The sequence below is a fragment of the Syngnathus scovelli genome, chromosome 8, assembly GCF_024217435.2.
Source record: "Syngnathus scovelli strain Florida chromosome 8, RoL_Ssco_1.2, whole genome shotgun sequence".
Classification (NCBI taxonomy): Eukaryota; Metazoa; Chordata; class Actinopteri; order Syngnathiformes; family Syngnathidae; genus Syngnathus; species Syngnathus scovelli.
In genome coordinates, this window is record NC_090854.1 from 8,956,830 (window position 1) to 8,974,546 (window position 17,717).

The window sequence follows — 17,717 nt, forward strand, 5'->3', positions numbered from 1 at the left end:
AATCAGCCCGGCCCTTTGCAGAAGGAGAGTTGATCAAAAACGGGTTTTGAGCCTCAGAGCCTAACCCCGAACATTGATGAACTCGTACAAAAGATGAGACACCTCTAAGTATCAGGCTCAGCCTCAGACAAGTGAGCATCACAGAACAGTAACGTATTTTCCGTTTTTTAATTCGGTTACATTTTTACATTTGTTTCTACAAGACGTGTTTTTTCTTTGAAGAAAGTATTGTTTTGTCTGTGTGCCGTAAATTTTTGAATTTTATTTATTTATATTTATTTTTCAGTTGAATGGACCAAGGGAAAATTGCAGATAAGAGCCATGAGAAAGAATACAACTGATTTGATTAATTTTTTATTTTACGATTTGAAAGCAATGATCGGTAGATCATAGAGCAGCACAATAATAAACTTTCAGTTTATAATGCATGCACTTTTATTTATGCATTTATCTTGATATTAAGAAACACATTTTGTTTTTGAAACAATTTAATTTTTTGCTGTTTGGCTGTTGAAAATATTTTCCCTTGAAGTTACTGACAGAGCCATAACAAAATATTGCCATATTCATTTAATCATTAAATAATGTACACTGTGTTAGGTCTTAGTTCAATAGGCTATGTGCAATCATTCCGATATATTTTAATAAACATTGAACCAGTCCGGCCCTCGGCTTGTAGCAAATTTGTTTTTTTGGCCCTCGGTGTGTTTGACTTTGACATCCCTGGTCTATATAATTACTCTCATCATTAATGTATGATGCAGTGCAGGAAATCACAATCAGTCTACAATAATGAACATCTTGTTAAATGAGCTTAATTTTAGAGCATTTCTGACACAGCTATTTGCACAACACAACATCACTGTACATGGTTCACATCTTCGAAATGTTGGCCAGCTTCGGTCACTAACTGGCGCGGGACCTCCTGTCAACTCTGATGCGCTAAGCAGTGGATTCTCCATTCTCTTTTAAAAATGCTGTTATTTCTTTTTTATATTTTATCATTGTATCGGGGGATGTTCTAACTCAGAGTTTCCTAGTATATTTAATTTCTATTTTGTTTCCAAATTTAATATTAACACTTTTTTTTTGTTGCATTTCTAGACCAATAGTAAATTTTGATTAACTATATAATTAATTGTGCATTTCTGTTCTATTCCTTTTAGCCTGTCAGCATAACTTCGGTAAGTTTGACAATTTTCACAAACAATAGGTCATGCCTGTCATCTCCAAAACATTTATTGCATGCATTGATGTTGACTTTTTTTAGCCCCTGACTTTGCTGCCGGTAAGACTTATGTGTACAAATATGAGACAATGCTCCTTGGCGGTCTACCGGAGGAAGGATTGGCGACTCATCTGCAAACTCGACGAGCTGGGCCTCAGTACCTCCCTCTGCAACTGGCTACTGGACTTCCTCTGTCAGAGGCCTCAGGTGGTGCGTGTTGGCGACAAAATCTCCGCCAGCATCACGCTGAGCACGGGGGCCCCCCAGGGCCGTGTGCTCAGTCCATTGCTCTTCACCCTGCTGACGCATGACTGCACTGCGACCTACAGCGACAACCGCATAGTGAAGTTTGCTGACGACACGACTCTGGTGGGTCTCATCACGAAGGGCGACGAGACTCGGTACAGGTCGGAAGTTGACCTTCTGACCACGTGGTACAGGGAAAACAACCTCCTGCTGAACGTCAATAAGACCAAGGAAATCATTGTTGACTTCCGGAAGGGTCACACAACACACCTGCCGCTGATCATCGACGGTGCTGTGGTGGAGAGTGTTAGGGTTTTCAGGTTAGTTTGATCCTATGATTATGTTGGAATGTAGACTGTAATGATTGAATCAACCACGTCTGGCCCTCACAATGTGATAATTGAATCAACCACGTCTGGCCCTCACAATGTAATAATTAAATCAATCACGTCTGGCCCTCACAATGCAGAGTCTGTTTCCCACAATAGTGTAAAACACCCCCTGCTCTGATCTTATCAGAGGCCGGGGGTTCACCAAACCTGTCCACTCCCACCCCCACTCTGTTCTTCCTAATAAATATGCCCTTGCAGGGAGGAGACTTTTAGACTTCATTCCTTCAACGAGTGAACTCTCCACCTGCAGGTGTCTAAAAGAACTTGCCTTGTCTTCTTGTGGTTCTTGCAAAATAAGTTGGAGTAAGCAAATCTCTAACATTTTGGTGCCGAAACCCGGGACCCTCATACCCATCATCTGGCTGACGGAGGACGACGCGCTGTACACCGTCGACGGGCCAGCGTCCACTAGCCGGACCTGGTAAAGAAAGACCTGGGAAGGAAATTCTTCGCTGGGCCAGCATCTTAGGTCTGCCTTCGTCTGACAGAGGTGGATTGACGGGACCCGGCAGTGCAACGAACCAGGGGACAAGTAAGTTAAAGGCTTGAAATTGTGTTGTGTTGTTAAACGCGTAACACATAGAGGTGCACGGGAGATAGCTTGGGTTCAAGTCCCAGTGGAAGAAACAGGCTAAGAAAGGCAGAGCGTCTTTTTCGTTCATCGAAGAAGTGTGTAGACTCTTCTTTGTCTGTTTTTCCGAGCTGAGGGATCTGGCTTGGGTTGAAGTCCCAGTGGAAGGAACGTGCTAAGAAACACGGAGCTTCTTTTTTGTTAATCAAAGAAGGGCGTAGATTTTTCTTTGTATGTTTTTCCAAGCCAAAGAATAGCTTGGGTTCAAGTCCCAGTGGAAGAAACGGGCTAAGAAAAACAGAGCTTCTTTTTCTTAATTGAAGAAGGGCGTAGATTTTTTCTTTTGTCCGTTTTTCCAAAGCTGTTTGGGAGGGTTTTACACCCATCCCTGGATAGGCCTAAAAAAGCGCTGGAGTTTGTGTGATTGAGTGTGTGACTGGTAGGATAAATTGATAAAAAAAAACAGTTCTAGCGTTGATCCATGGCAAAAAAACAGGCTAGTAATTTGTTGAAAGGTCAATTTAAACCTGCATTGAGGATCCTCAAAGAAATAAATAAGTAATAATAGTAATAATAATAATAATAATATTTTTGAGACAGAGATTGTAAAACCTAAAACTACTAGAATTAAGATGGGAAATAAAAACGGTAAATCTCTACCTCTTGACGGAGATGAGAAGTACATGGCGAGTAGATTTCTTAATTGTATGCAATACATGCCAAAGTGGAAGAAAAAGTATGGTGTAGAAGGGAAGTTGAAAGTTGAAGTGTGGAAGATAGTGGTTGAAGTTTTGGAGGACAGTGTGGCTAGGAAGATAGGACTGAAAAAGAAAAGAAAAGAGAGTGAATTGGATTGTGCTAAAATGTGGTTGAAAGCTTCACAAGAAAGAAGAGAACAAATCCAAAAGACAAAAGATAGAAAGTTGAAAAGTGATGAGGCCGCCATTCAACTGAGATTTGAAAAAGAATTCAGGGTGCATAGTGGCATCCCATTCAATGATACAGCTGAGAGTGCTTATCAACAACAGCTTAAAAATGCGCTCCTCACTAATTTCCGCCCTGAAATAGGCAACTGGGTGAGGAAACATTTGGTGGAAGTGGATGTTGCAAGTGTGACAACAACTATGCAATGGGCCAGACATGCTGGAAAAGTGATCAAAAAAGGCAAAAGTTCTGATGTATTTCATCTAGATAATGATGATGATGAACTAGATGAAGATACAACAGTCTTCTTCCAAGGGTCCCAGCTAGGCAGAGGGAGAGGTAGAGGCCAACAAGGTCGCAGGCCGCCATATAATTCAAAACCCCCACGAGATTCTGACAACTGTTGGAACTGTGGGAAACGAGGACACTTAGCAAGAGTGTGTCGTTTTGCAAAACAATATCAATCAAAGGGTGGAGGAAGGAGCAGAGGAGAAACCAAATTTTTAGCATGACAAGCTTCCTCCTCTTTGACCGCTTCTCAAATTGTGTTACACTGAAGTTAAAATATGCAAATCAAGTGGTAAAGAAATGCAACTTGCTTCTAGAAGATAAATAAATAAAATTAGAATGTGCTGTCCTCGTGTGCATGGGAGGGACCAGCTCATGATCGACCACAGGAAATGGCCAGCCTGTGACGAATCATTGTTGCTGGGAACTACCTTTTGCATGCGAGAGCTGTGCATGTGTGTGCGTATATGTTAAAATGATGAACATTGGCTGAAGTTTTAGTATAAAAAAAATTTGCTAGACTGTGGTCTATCCAATTTGCACCGCAGAACAGAAATGATTTTGAAAGATAAAAGTGAGAGGAAAAAGAAATCTGTTTGCAAGCAGAAACTAATCCACACTAGTGCATGTTAGTGTCAAGCCCTCATGAGAAATTCGGAGTTAACAAAACAACGGAACATGCTTTCAGGAATTGGAAGAAGCTAAATTGTGAATTTAAGATTTTGCAATGCTACATTTAATAGGAATAATTGATTGGTTGTGTTATAAGATTATGCAAAATTCTAAATGCAAGCTAAATCTGAGAGATTGAGTTCTTCAAATTTAAAAACAAAGGAAAAAAAAAAAAAAATTCAGATTAATTTGCCAATTGTTTGTTTTAGTTAAGTTTTTTTTGAATTGGTGGATTGTTCTACCAGGAAACCTGAGTTGGAAATGATATATGAATGTTGTGTGGTGAGCTTGGATGAATTGGGACCAATGTGATAGAAAGACTCCTTTTTGGAGACTGCGTGTGAGATGCAAATGAACATTGATGAATGATAGCCTGAATGAAAAGAAATTACAGGTTGAATGGTTGAAGTTGTTGGCGACTACTATAGAAAATTAGTAGAGCGACTTTGATGAAAGAGTGATTTTGAGCAGGTTGAATGTTAGAAAGAAACACGTAGCTTTTGGATTGATAATTAACTAGAAAAAAAACTGGAGAACCAGTAACACATGTAGAAGATGTGTGAACTGAGAAATTGAGAAGCGTTTTGGAAAGAAAGTCAAATTAAATGATGATGGAATCGTATGTAGTAAAGAACACATTCTCCCAAAAAGTTTGTCAAGGTGTGAGGCATGGGCGTTGCCAAGCCTCAAAAGGGGGGGAGTGAGTAGGACAGATAGTGGAAGATAGTAATAATACAACACTTTATGACAATGAATTTTCGAATACATTTGGTGTTATATTGTGGTAAATTTTTTGTTCTGGTGTAGATAGGTTAGCAACACGAGAGATTTAGAGGTTCAAAAGACAGACAGTTAAAAGAAATTTTTTGATTTGGACAATTGCAGGCTAACAGGAACATGAGAACGATAAGAACTACGAGGTGGGATCCAATTTCATTGGGGAGATTGAGAATTCACAGCACCATACTCTAAGTCACATTTTTGAGCAAGCATGACAATAACATGTGAGAGGTCAAGACATACAGATCAGGGCTTGCATAAATAGTTTTTGGTTAAAGGGAATCATTAGGAAGTGTTCAAACTCTTCCCGCAAACATTCCTATTTGCCAGTTAAATGGGCACTACAATTGACTACGAGAGTTGCAAACAACAGATGAATGAGCAGTCCTTGGCAGATTATATGATCAGGACGCTCAAACTGTGTCAAAGACAAATTTACTGCCGCTTGATCTTTCCTCCTCACAGGTGGACAACCCCATCAATCCAGGAGACTGGGTCTACATCAAGGTCATCAAAAGAAAGAAATGGGCCAGCCCGCGGTGGGAGGGACCGTTCCAAGTTTTGCTTGCTACTCCCACGGCAGTAAAAATCTCTCAACGGCCCAGCTGGATTCACCTCAGCCACTGCAAGTTGCAGAGAGTGCTGGACCCCTAATTCGGAGTGGTGGGGAAGGCTGACTACAAAGGGGCCCTGTCGTTTAGGGCGAGGCGTCTCAATGTTGGTGAAGAATTCATCGATCCCCACTCCGCTAGGCGAGGGGATGTCCCAGTGTCTCTGCCATCCTAGTAGCAACGGGGCTCCATATGCCAGATGGATCCTCTGCTGCGTTGTGGTTGGAGCGTGCTATGGTCTATTGACTCATCTGAACAGACCAAATGACAATGTTGCCCGTGGTAAACGATGGTCACATGATGAGAACTTTGAAGACTGGTCATGGGACCCCACAAACCCATACGAAACCAACACTTGGTACCGATATGTCAGGTTCACTGTGAGAGCTCACACACAGGAGGGATGCTATGTGTGTTCGAAACTCCCCCCTTCCTCCACGCAAGTTCGCTTGGAGGCCAGAGCAATGAATGCCACTGAAGCAAAATGTATGGCATCCATGGGAGGAGTTGGATATCAGCACCGTGCCGTCACAGTCAAAGATGCTGACCCTTACCGCCCTGGACTTGCTGACGGTGCCTGTGATCAGCTGTTCTGGACAAATCTCAATGTGACTGTTAAAGGACGAACAATACCACAAGTGGCCTACACAGAGAGACCAGCTGGAGTGAATTACACATGTTACATCCAAGGTAACAAGACCCACGTCTGCATTAACGACGACTGCTCTCCAGGAGGAAACTGGATGGGAGCTCTGGACATCACCGATGAGTGTCAAGATAAGAGAGCCATTTCAGGTGGGGAGGGCTCTCCAACCAACATGGCTACACCATTGAACGGAACATACTTCATACAGAATGGCTGGTGGCTTTGTGGTCACAAGGTTTATCCGATGCTGCCCGCCAACTGGACAGGAGTGTGTGCACCAGTGTGGGTGACAGACCACACCTACAGGATACGACACCATTTGTTGACAGGAGCACGTAACTCTACTGGACGTCGACGCAGAGCAGTTACAACCTTTGACCCTCATGACCCTGTCTGGGGTGTGAACGTTCCAGAGGACCATAAAGTATGGTCTGCCGGAGACAAAGTTGTCCTTGCGCTCTTCCCTCAGATTGGGGTTGGGAAACTATCGCTCTTCATCGAGACACTGAACTATCGTTTTCAATCCTTTGTGAATCTCTCGCTGCAAGTCAACGATGGACAAAATAGAGAGATTCAGGCTATCAGACTGATGGTCTTGCAAAACAGGATGGTTCTGGACTTGTTGACGGCAGCACAAGGTGGTGTGTGCCACATCATTGGGACTTCCTGTTGCACATACATACCAGGAGAAAATGACACCCACATCAACGACGCCATGAATTCACTGAAGAACTTACAGCAGGCCATGTCTAATGACAAGGTCCCACATCAGTTTGATTTCTTTTCGTGGTTTTTCTCTGGCAACTGGTGGCAACTGCTTTTGAAATTGCTGTCTCCTGTACTTGTTGTGCTGGTGGTGTTGTGCTCGTTTACGACCTGCGTTATCCCATGTTTGAAGTCTGCTGTGTCGAAGTTTGTGTCCTCTACTGTAGCCCAAGTTCATATACAACTTCTTAGAGATGACGGATGTGATGACGATGATGAAACATGGATTGCGTAGATGCTGTTCTGTTGAGCATGTTTTACAGAAACTTGATGATTTGACCATCGAAAATGCTTCGCAAGTGATGGATACAATGATGTACTGTTTCTGTGTTTTTCTTTTTATTTTTTGTTATTCATAGCATTCTGGCCGCCTGTGGCAACGGGGCCGTGTAAGAATTTTCCTGCTAATAACATCTGGCCAGCAGGTTTTTCGCTTACACAATAAGTTTGATCTGGGGTGTTGAGGTAATGCCTCATCTTCACTGGAAAGTGTTGCTATCATTGTTTGTTGTTTTTATTTTTACCATTCTACTTTCTTCATTATACGTATATATGTTTTTTTTCTTGCTTATCGTTGTTGTTTGGGGTGGCATAATCATATGATAAATCAGGAGGGAGATGTTAGGGTTTTCAGGTTAGTTTGATCCTATGATTATGTTGGAATGTAGACTGTAATGATTGAATCAACCACGTCTGGCCCTCACAATGTGATAATTGAATCAACCACGTCTGGCCCTCACAATGTAATAATTAAATCAATCACGTCTGGCCCTCACAATGCAGAGTCTGTTTCCCACAATAGTGTAAAACACCCCCTGCTCTGATCTTATCAGAGGCCGGGGGTTCACCAAACCTGTCCACTCCCACCCCCACTCTGTTCTTCCTAATAAATATGCCCTTGCAGGGAGGAGACTTTTAGACTTCATTCCTTCAACGAGTGAACTCTCCACCTGCAGGTGTCTAAAAGAACTTGCCTTGTCTTCTTGTGGTTCTTGCAAAATAAGTTGGAGTAAGCAAATCTCTAACAGAGAGGGTGAGCTGCACCAAGTTCCTGGGGGTGCACATCAGTGAGGACCTCTCCTGGTCCGCAAACACCTCGTCACTGGCAAAGAAAGCTCAGCGCCGCTTGTACTTCCTGCGGAAGCTCAGGCGTGCATGTGCTCCTCAGGCAGTCCTGTCTACATTCTACCGTGGCACCATTGAGAGCGTCCTCACCAGTTGCATCGCTGTCTGGGGTGGTAACTGCACTGAACAGAACTTGAAGGCCCTGCAGCGCATAGTGAATACGGCTGGTAAGATTATTGGTGCTTCGCTCCCCTCCCTGAAGGACATTTACACCTCCCATCTCGCCCGCAAGGCAACCTCGATTGCCAGAGATGTGAGTCACCCGGCTCACTCTTTGTTTGACCTTCTGCCCTCTGGGAAGAGGTACAGGAGCCTGCGCTCCCGCACCACCAGACTCGCCAACAGCTTCTTTCTCCAGGCTGTTAGGGCCCTGAACTCGCTACCCCCTTCTGCGTAGCGTGCGGCACTGTTGCGCTATTTTCGGGAATGTCTGCTGTACGCGCACTTGCACCTTTTTTTTCTGCTCCTCTTATTTATTTATTTATTGTTGTGTTATTTATTCATTATTTATTCAGCACGCTTTTGTTATACTTGTTTACTTGTTTGTCTGTTGTGAGCCATGTCTTGTCACCGTGGGATAGGGGGGAACGAAATTTCGGTTTCTTTGTGTGTCTTTGGCATGTGGAGAAATTGACAATAAAGCTGACTTTGACTTTGACTTTGACTTTGACTTTGACTTTGAGAGCTGGACTTAAAGTGAGCAGCAAAGTCTTGATCAGCGCCACTGACCAGAACATGTTCATGCTGAAGGTGAAGTACAATCGAGCAGTGTGATAGTCAAGCAACACCTTCGAGAGAAAAGCAGAACGGTTTACCCCTGTGTCTGAAACTGCAGCTTGCTAAACCCGAGTTCTTCGAGTACAGCAGTGTTTGGCCCAAGGATGCTTTCACGCCGGCCGCCAAGCTGACTTCAGTCCTGGCGCCTCAGCTTATGATCCCCATCAAGTTTGAGTACTCCAACGGTGTTGTCGGCAAGATGTTTGCACCCGAAGGAGTCCCAGTTATGGTGCTGAACATCTACAGAGGTATCCTGAACGTCCTGCAACTCAACGTGAAAAAGACAACAAATGTCTACGAGATGCAGGAGGTAAAACACACTTACGTTGCTTATGTCTCATATCACAGCAGATTATAAAATGCCTTTTTTTGTTCCAAGGCCGGAGCTCAGGGTGTGTGCAAGACTTTCTATGCCATCAATGAAGATGAAAAGGCTGAACGCATCCTCCTGACAAAGACCAGGGATCTGAGTCATTGTCAGGAAAGGATCCAGCGAGACATCGGGTTGGCCTACACTGAGACGTGTCACAAGTGTCAGCGGGTAACTATAATCAATCTTTATAATAACTATAGGTAGAGAAATACGGTGATGTGCTAAGGAACTATTTGTCCTCCAGGATTCCAAGAACTTCAAAGGAGGAGCTGCATACAACTATGTTCTGAAGTCCGTTCCCAATGGTGTCATGATCATGGAAGCATCTGTCAATGAGCTGATTGAGTTCACACCTTTCAAAGAGATGAATGGAGCTGCTCAGATGGAGACCAAGTATGACAAAAAAAAGATCTTTATCAAAAATAGGAAACTACCAAGCAGTGAATAATATATATATTTTTTTTTTTACCTCACTCTTCCCAAGGCAAGGTTTGGTTTTCGTCGAGGTCCAGAATAGTCCCGTCGTGCCCGTGAAAGCCGAGTATCGTCAACGTGGATCCCTCCAGTACGAGTTCTCCAGAGAGATGCTGCAAACGCCCCTTCAGCTTGTGAAAATCACCAACCTTCAAGCTCAGGTACGTCAGTAAACATTTGGGGGAGATCAACAAAATCTACAAATTGGATTCTTAGCACAATTAATGATATACATTCATTTCTTTATAGATCGCCGAGGTTCTGAACCATCTCGTCACTAACAATGTCGAGAGGGTCCATGACGATGCCCCTCTCAAATTTTTGGAGCTCATTCAACTCCTTCGTATGGCCAAACTTGAAGATATGCAAATGCTCTGGAGCCAGCACAAGACAAAACCTGAATACAGGTACATTTGAATAAATAATAAAAATAAAAAAGGCAAACGGGAATTTACCTATGATTATCTTCCAGGCAATGGATCTTGGACGCGCTTCCTTCCGTTGGAACTCCTGTTGCTCTGAGATTCATCATTCAGAAATTTGAGTCTGATGAACTCAGACTTTATGAGGTTGCTCAAGCTTTGATTGCCTCTGTTCATATGGTGACCGCCGGCGATGAAGTCATTGAGATGTGCCAGGTGAGTAAAACCGCCCCCCACACTCGTAATGTTGTGTTTTGATTGAATAAGAAACATTCCAAGATCTGCTTTCTTCCAGAGCTTGAGAGACAACATCAAAATCAGGAAGAACCCAGCTCTGACTGAGATTGTATGGCTCGGCTATGGTACCATGATTTCAAAATATTGTTCCAACAGAACTGTCTGCCCTGTTGAGCTGGTCAAGGTGAAATGACCTAGCATTTTTTTTTTTTGGTCTGGTTAAATCTATTTCCGAATGAGGGATAAATCAATCCTGTCCTTTTCTCAAACAGCCCATCCACGACCGTCTTGCGGAGGCTATCTCCAAGAGCGACAAATGGCAAATCATTTCCATTTTGAAGGTGTTGAGTAACGCTGGGCATCCAATGAGCCTGAAGCCAATCACCAAGGTCCTTCCCATTCATGGCACCCCCAGCTAAAAGCCTACCCACCAGAGTTCACGCTGAAGCAATCATGGCATTGAGGAACATCGCCAAGAAGGAACCACGCATGGTATATCTGCAACGCTTCAAACACACACATTCCTGCGCTGAGGTCATCTCTGGAGGTTTTGTCATTATCCAAACTAACCACTTAAACCCCCCGACCCTAAATTAGGTCCAGGAACTGGCTCTTCAGCTCTACATGGACAAGTCTCTTCACCCTGAGCTCCGCATGCTTTCGTGCATCGTTATCTTCGAGACCCGACCTCCGGTGGGCTTGGTGACAAATCTCGCTAACCTTGTGAAGATGGAGGGAAACTTGCAAGTGGCCAGCTTCACCTACTCTCACATGAAGTCCCTGACCAGAAGCACCGCCCCCAACCATGCTGCCATGTAAAAGCCGTCTCGAGACACACATGATGTGATTTCTCTTGCACAAACTAATGTTAGCAATTCTATTACAGCGCCTCTGCTTGCAACGTCGGAGTCAAAATTTTGGGCAGGAAACTGGACAGACTGAGCTTCCGCTTCAGCAGGGCCATTCAGATGGGATTTTACAGCAGTAAGCGCCATACAGTATTTTATGTGCCAACAATTTGCTTATTGCTGCTAACTAAATGCATTTACCCAGACCCCTGGATGCTTGGAGCTGTTGCCAGTACTTTCTACATCAATGATGCTGCCACCGTTTTGCCAAGAACCATTGTGGCTAAGACCAGTGCCTACATTGCTGGAGCTGCTGCTGATGTTCTTGAAGTAATATTCTAAAATGTGAATGACTAGAATAAAAATTCTGATTGACAGTATTGACAATTTGCTAGGTTGGAGTAAGAACTGAGGGACTCCAGGAGGCTCTTCTGAAAAACCATGCCTTGGCTGATGATGTGAACAGAATCACTAAAATGAAGCGTGTCATCAAAGCTGTAAGCCGTCAATATCGTTCAGATAGTATAGATACCATACAATGAAGATCTGTCCTAAGTTGGGTTTTATTTTGGCTGCAACAGCTGGTTGACTGGAGGGCCATGCCCAACAGCAAGCCACTGGCCTCCGTCTATGTCAGGTTCTTCGGACAAGAAATTGCTTTTGCCGACATCAACCAGGAATTGATTAAACAGGCTACCGCGGTAAGTAGTGAACCGAGTCTCAAATGACTTACAGTGACTTTGCATTGAGATGCATTCTTTCTGCCCAGCTGGCCAATGGACCGTATGTTCAGGAGCTTGGTCGGGATGCTATCAAATCTCTGCTGTCAGGAGTTTCTTTCCGCGCGGCTAAGCCCGTGCTGGCAACCGAAGTGAGGCGCATCATGCCAACAACTGCTGGATTCCCAATGGAGCTCAGCCTGTACACTGCTGCTGTGGCTGCTGCCTCTTTCAAACGTATGTACTACCTTTCAAACTCGACGTCTGTTGTTGTCGATGATGAAGTTACAACCCAAGAGAAAAAAACAAAATGACTTTTTTGTAGTGAGGGCAACCGTAACTCCAGCTCTGCCGGAGCCCATCCAGTTCCGCCAGCTCCTGAAGACCAAGATTGAGTTGATGGCTGAAATTAAACCAAGGTTCATACCAATCTGACAATGAAGTCAAACGTCAGTCATCCTTTGGATCAATCATCACATTTGAATTGCGTCTTCTCCTTCTAGCATTGTTGCAAACGTGTTTGCCGTGATCGGAGTGAACACCGAAATTCTCCAGGCTACTGTCTACTCAAGAGCCAAGATCGATGCCATTGTACCAGCCTCCATTTCAACCAGACTTGACATCAACGAGGGTCAATTTAAATTTGCGACTCTCCCTGTTCCTGCACCTGAAGAGATTGTGGCTGTCGAGTAAGAATTGACTTTCATTTTAAACACAGTCCAGTCTTCAATTTGACAGAACCAAGATTGTGATCCTTTGACAGGGTTGAGAGCATTGCTGTGGTGAGAAACGTTGAAGATATTCCTAATGCCAGAAGGACTCCGCTTATCCCTACCGACTACGTGAGACCAGACTCAAGGGAGATCCTCACCTCAAAGACATCCCCTTGGTCTGCTAGCGTGGTAAGCTTTCAAATATCAGACAGGAACACACATCTACTGAAACAGACTACCATTTACCTGTCTTCCTTTCAATAGCGTGCATCTTCAGAGGTCCTTCCAGATGACATGGAAGATTTCAGACCCTTCAGAAGCCGTGCATTTTCGAAAAAGTACTGCTTCCAAGTTTACGGAACTGGACTGAAGGGCTGTGTCAAGGTTGCCACGGCCAATGCTGCGTTTATCAGGGACATTATGTTGTACAGATTGGCTGGAAAACATTCTGCCTCACTGTCAGTCAAGCGCAGTAAGTGAAAGAATTCTCAAAAAGAATGGATTTGGAAAAAATGAACTCATTTCATGTTCATCTCAGATGAAGAGGAATCCATTGAAAGACTGGAGATGCTGGTTCAAGTTGGACCAAAGGTCGCAGAGAAGATCATCAAGAAGATCAGTCTGATTGAAGATGATGACATCGTTGCTGGAAAACCAGTCTTGATGAGGCTCCAAAAAATTCCGAATGGCACGTCTTCCTCCTCTTCTTCAAGCAAGTCCTCCTAGAAGAGCAGCAGCAGCAGAAACAGTCGCAGCAGCGGCAGCAGCGGCAGCAACAGCCGCAGCGGCAGCAGCAGCAGCAGCCGCCGCCACGGCAGGAAACACAACATCCACAGCACCAGCAGAAGGAACAGCAGACACAGCGGGTTTACTCGAAGCAGCTCTGCGTCTAGTCTGGAATCCCTCTTCAGCGCAAGCTCTAGTTCCTCCCGTTCCAGTCGTCACGTCTCGGCAGTAAGTATCCCAAAACAGACTTTTTGGTTTGGGCGGACAACTACAGAGTCTCTGAATTATCTTCTTTGCAGCGAGTTAACCTCAAGCGCACCTTCGAGAGGAACCACAAGAAGGTATGTTCGCATGGTGCTTGGTCACGTTGATGAAGGTGCAGAATTCATTTTTACATTCTCATGTTGTTGCAGTCCCAAGCTAATGGATTTTCTCAGAAGAGCAGAAGCAGCGCCTCCAGCTTTGAGGCCGTCTACAACAAGGTTGCAACTAGATCTTTTCGACCATAATGATCGATCATACTTCATTCAAATCTTTTGGCTAATCTTTTGTTTTTCTTTTTCTAGAACAAATTCCTCGGCAGTGACACCGCTCCTGCCTTTGTTGTCATCCTGCAAGCTGTGAGGACCGACGGCAAGCTCCAGGGATACCAAATCACTGGCTACGCAGACAAGGCTAATGCTCGACTTCAGATTATCCTGGCTACCCTGGCTGCTGAGAACAACTGGAGGTTCTGCGCTGATGGTGTTGTGCTCAGCAAGCACAAAGTCACAGTGAGAGACAATTTACCTACCATTCCCACCTTTCCAATTCAAAAATCTTCATCAACTGCTACATGATATCTATGTGTCTCAAAAGGCCAAACTGTCTTGCGGTGAGGCATGCAAAGAGTATGACATGACAGTCACCGCTGAAACCGGTCTTCTTGGTCCAAGCCCTCATCTGAAAGGACCTTGGATCTGATCTTCAAGACACCAACAGTATGAACAATACAGTGATGGACTTGTTTCAAAAGACCATTCCTAACCATTTGACGATTCTGCTTACAGCGCAGCATCTATAAACTGGCTTGGCGTCTCCCCCTTGCTCTGCCGCTGGAGGAGATAACGGGACTCACACCTTTTGATGACCTGGCTGATAAAGTCCGTTATTTGGTCTCCAAGGCTGGCGCAGGTAGTAGACGGCAACTAAAACACTTGAGCCGCAATTACTTCATTATGCACTCAACTGTTTTCTTCTTCTGTTCCAGCTGAATGTAGCTTGAGCGGAGACACAGTGACCACCTTCAACGACAGGACGTTCAAGATTGAGATGCCTCAGTATTGCTACCAAGTTCTGGCTCACGACTGCAGTGAGGAGATGAAGTTCATGGTCATACTGAGGAAAGATGACAATGTGCGCAACCACATTAACGTTAAAATCGCTGACATGTAAGTTGAAACAAGAAGACGTCGTACTTCGATCATAATGCAAAAAATCAAAAAAAACATGACTCTACCTTTTCAGTGATATCGACCTGTACCTGAAGGACAGCGATGTGGTCGTGAAGGTTAACGGAAGAGAGGTGCCCACCAGCAATCTGCCGTATCAGCACCCAACAGGTTACTCACCATCATTACCCTTAAATGTGTCACACTGCTGTAAAAGTCCTTTCAACACAAAGACATTTTCAATTGGGTTTTTTTTTTTTTTTTCAGCCAAGATTGTGATCAGACCGAATGAAGATGGCATCTCTGTCTACGCCCCAGGCCTGGGACTGCAGGAAGTATTCTATAACAAGGATTCTTGGAAGGTAAAACTCTTAAAAGGTTCACCTTTAATTGATGATCACCAGATTTGTTTTCCAGGTGATTGAATGCTTCATTCCATGTTTCCATGCAGATTAAAGTTGTGGACTGGATTAAGGGACAGACTTGTGGACTTTGTGGAAAGGCTGATGGGGAGCAAAGACAGGAATACCGCAATTCCAACGGACGTGTGACAAAGAACCCCACCAGCTTTGCTCATTCCTGGGTTCTGCCAGCCGAAAGCTGCCAGGACACCACACGTAAGATACAATACATAAAACATTCCATTGGAAAGAAAGGAATTTGCCTTACTTTGGAACTTTCACTTCTTTCCAGAGTGTCGCATGAAGCTTAAGTCTGTGCAGCTGGACAAGCGTATAAATGTCCAGGGTCAGGAGACCAAATGTTTCTCTGTTGAGCCTGTACTGCGTTGTCTGGATGGCTGCTCCCCGGTCAAGACCACAACAGTCACCGTTGGATTCCACTATCAGCCAGCTGGTGAGTACTTAACAAATGATGAAGCCGCTGAAGAATAAAGCATTTTCTCATAATGTTCTCATCTTGTGTACACAGACCGCAGCAGGATCCCCCAGGACTTCTACAACTACAGCGTGGATAGGAAGGAGACAACCCAAGCCCACCTTGCTTGCAGCTGCACTCAGTGCGCATAAAAATCTTTAGTCTCTCACTTCGTCTCGAAGTTTTAAATGTAATATTAAATAAACTGCATCTCAAAACGATCTTGCTGGTGTGGAGTTATTCAATTGCAAACATGGTTTCATAAATGCAATATCTAACTCTTTCAACAATGAGCTGAATTAATACCAAACAAGACATGTAATACAAAACAAGGTATGAAGATAGTCTGAAGAAAACACTGCACACATTTTACAAAAAGGAAATCACACTACAAGGGGTATCATATCCTGCCTGGTATTATGTAGCATCTAAATTCACAAGTACTTATTTCATTGTTATTTAATGACGACCATTTGTATTTCAAAACTAGGCTCAGGGTTAGAAGTTAATTAAAAAAAACAATATAAATGATATAACTATATAAACTAATAAATACCTCATTCATGTATACCAATTAGTGCCAATCACTGGATGCAAAAGGAAAAGTCAACCATAAGACTGCAGCATTTTATTTTTTTCATTTTGGGTGAAACAACCTGATCATGTGTTCTCAAAGCATATCTTATTTTTTCCTAATTTAGTTTCCGATGTACTCTTATATCTATATCTTAGCCATAGACATTTTGTTAGCCATTGCTTTGATACTTGCATAGCTTTTTAACCCCACATATTTTTAGTCAAATATCTGATGATGAAAAATAGTGTTTAAAAAAAAAAAAGTTAGCAAGTCGAGGGTGTTCAATCCTTAATTGGACTAAATGAAACATAAAATCATCAATATTATATCTACATTCCACTCCGGAAATCTGCAACATCAGCATCCGCTTGATATAGTCAAGTCAAGTCAAGTTTATTTGTATAGCCCTAAATCACAAACAGTCTCAAAGGGCTTCACATAGCCAAAATTGACAATTATTCTCAAAGCATCCCCTGATCTTAAGCTCCCAAAAGGGCAAGGAAAAACTCAAAAAAAAAACCCTGCCAGGGGAAAATGAGAAACCTTGAGAAGGGACCACAGATGGAAGGATCCCCCTTTCAGGATCACCAGGTTGTAATGGATGCAGAGAGGGCACAAGTAATACATAATATGAAAATCAATGAAAAAAAATGGATGTCAGAGGTGCCCTCGATTGTCCTGGCAGTGTCTTCAAGGAGGTTGAGCTGCAGTTTCTTCATCTTGAATTGGTCCCCGAGAATCCAGCTAGCCGCTATCAGCTTTTGAGCCACCATCTAAACTTTCTTTTTGAAATGAAAAAGAAAAAGGTGCACAGTCCAAGAATTTTTTCTTGGACTGTGCACCTCCTTGGGAGTCAGGGCTTTGATATCCTAACACAAAAGTACAAAAGAAAACACTTCACTGGTTTCTTTTATATCAAACAAATTGTTTTAGGTTCTTTACCTGACATGTTTCGGCGGTTTCTTCCGCCTTCATCAGAGTGTCACAGATGTGATAGTGACGCGTCAGTCTTTATCAGCTGATGGATGAAGGCGTGGCTCACCTGTCAGATTTGACAGGTAAGCCACGCCCTCTGCTGTCCATTCGCCTCTCCGGAATGCTGTTCCAGGTTGTAGAGAGCATATAGGCTCCCTCATCCCTGTTGATGGTCCTCGGGCCCCGCTTGCGGATCTCAATGGCCTCCCTGATGCAACGCTGATGTTTATTTTCTTCAGTGCGGATGACTCTGGCCTTTTCCCAGTCCATGATGTGCTTTTCTCTTTTACAGTGATGGGTTATGGCTGACTTGTAGTGCTCC

General features: G+C 43.7%; 1 pseudogene; it reads left to right on the forward strand.

Annotated features, from left to right (window-relative positions):
- Positions 1 to 9,179: 9,179 nt before the first annotated feature.
- LOC125973424 (vitellogenin-1-like) lies at positions 9,180 to 16,064 on the forward strand (annotated as a pseudogene).
- Positions 16,065 to 17,717: the final 1,653 nt, after the last annotated feature.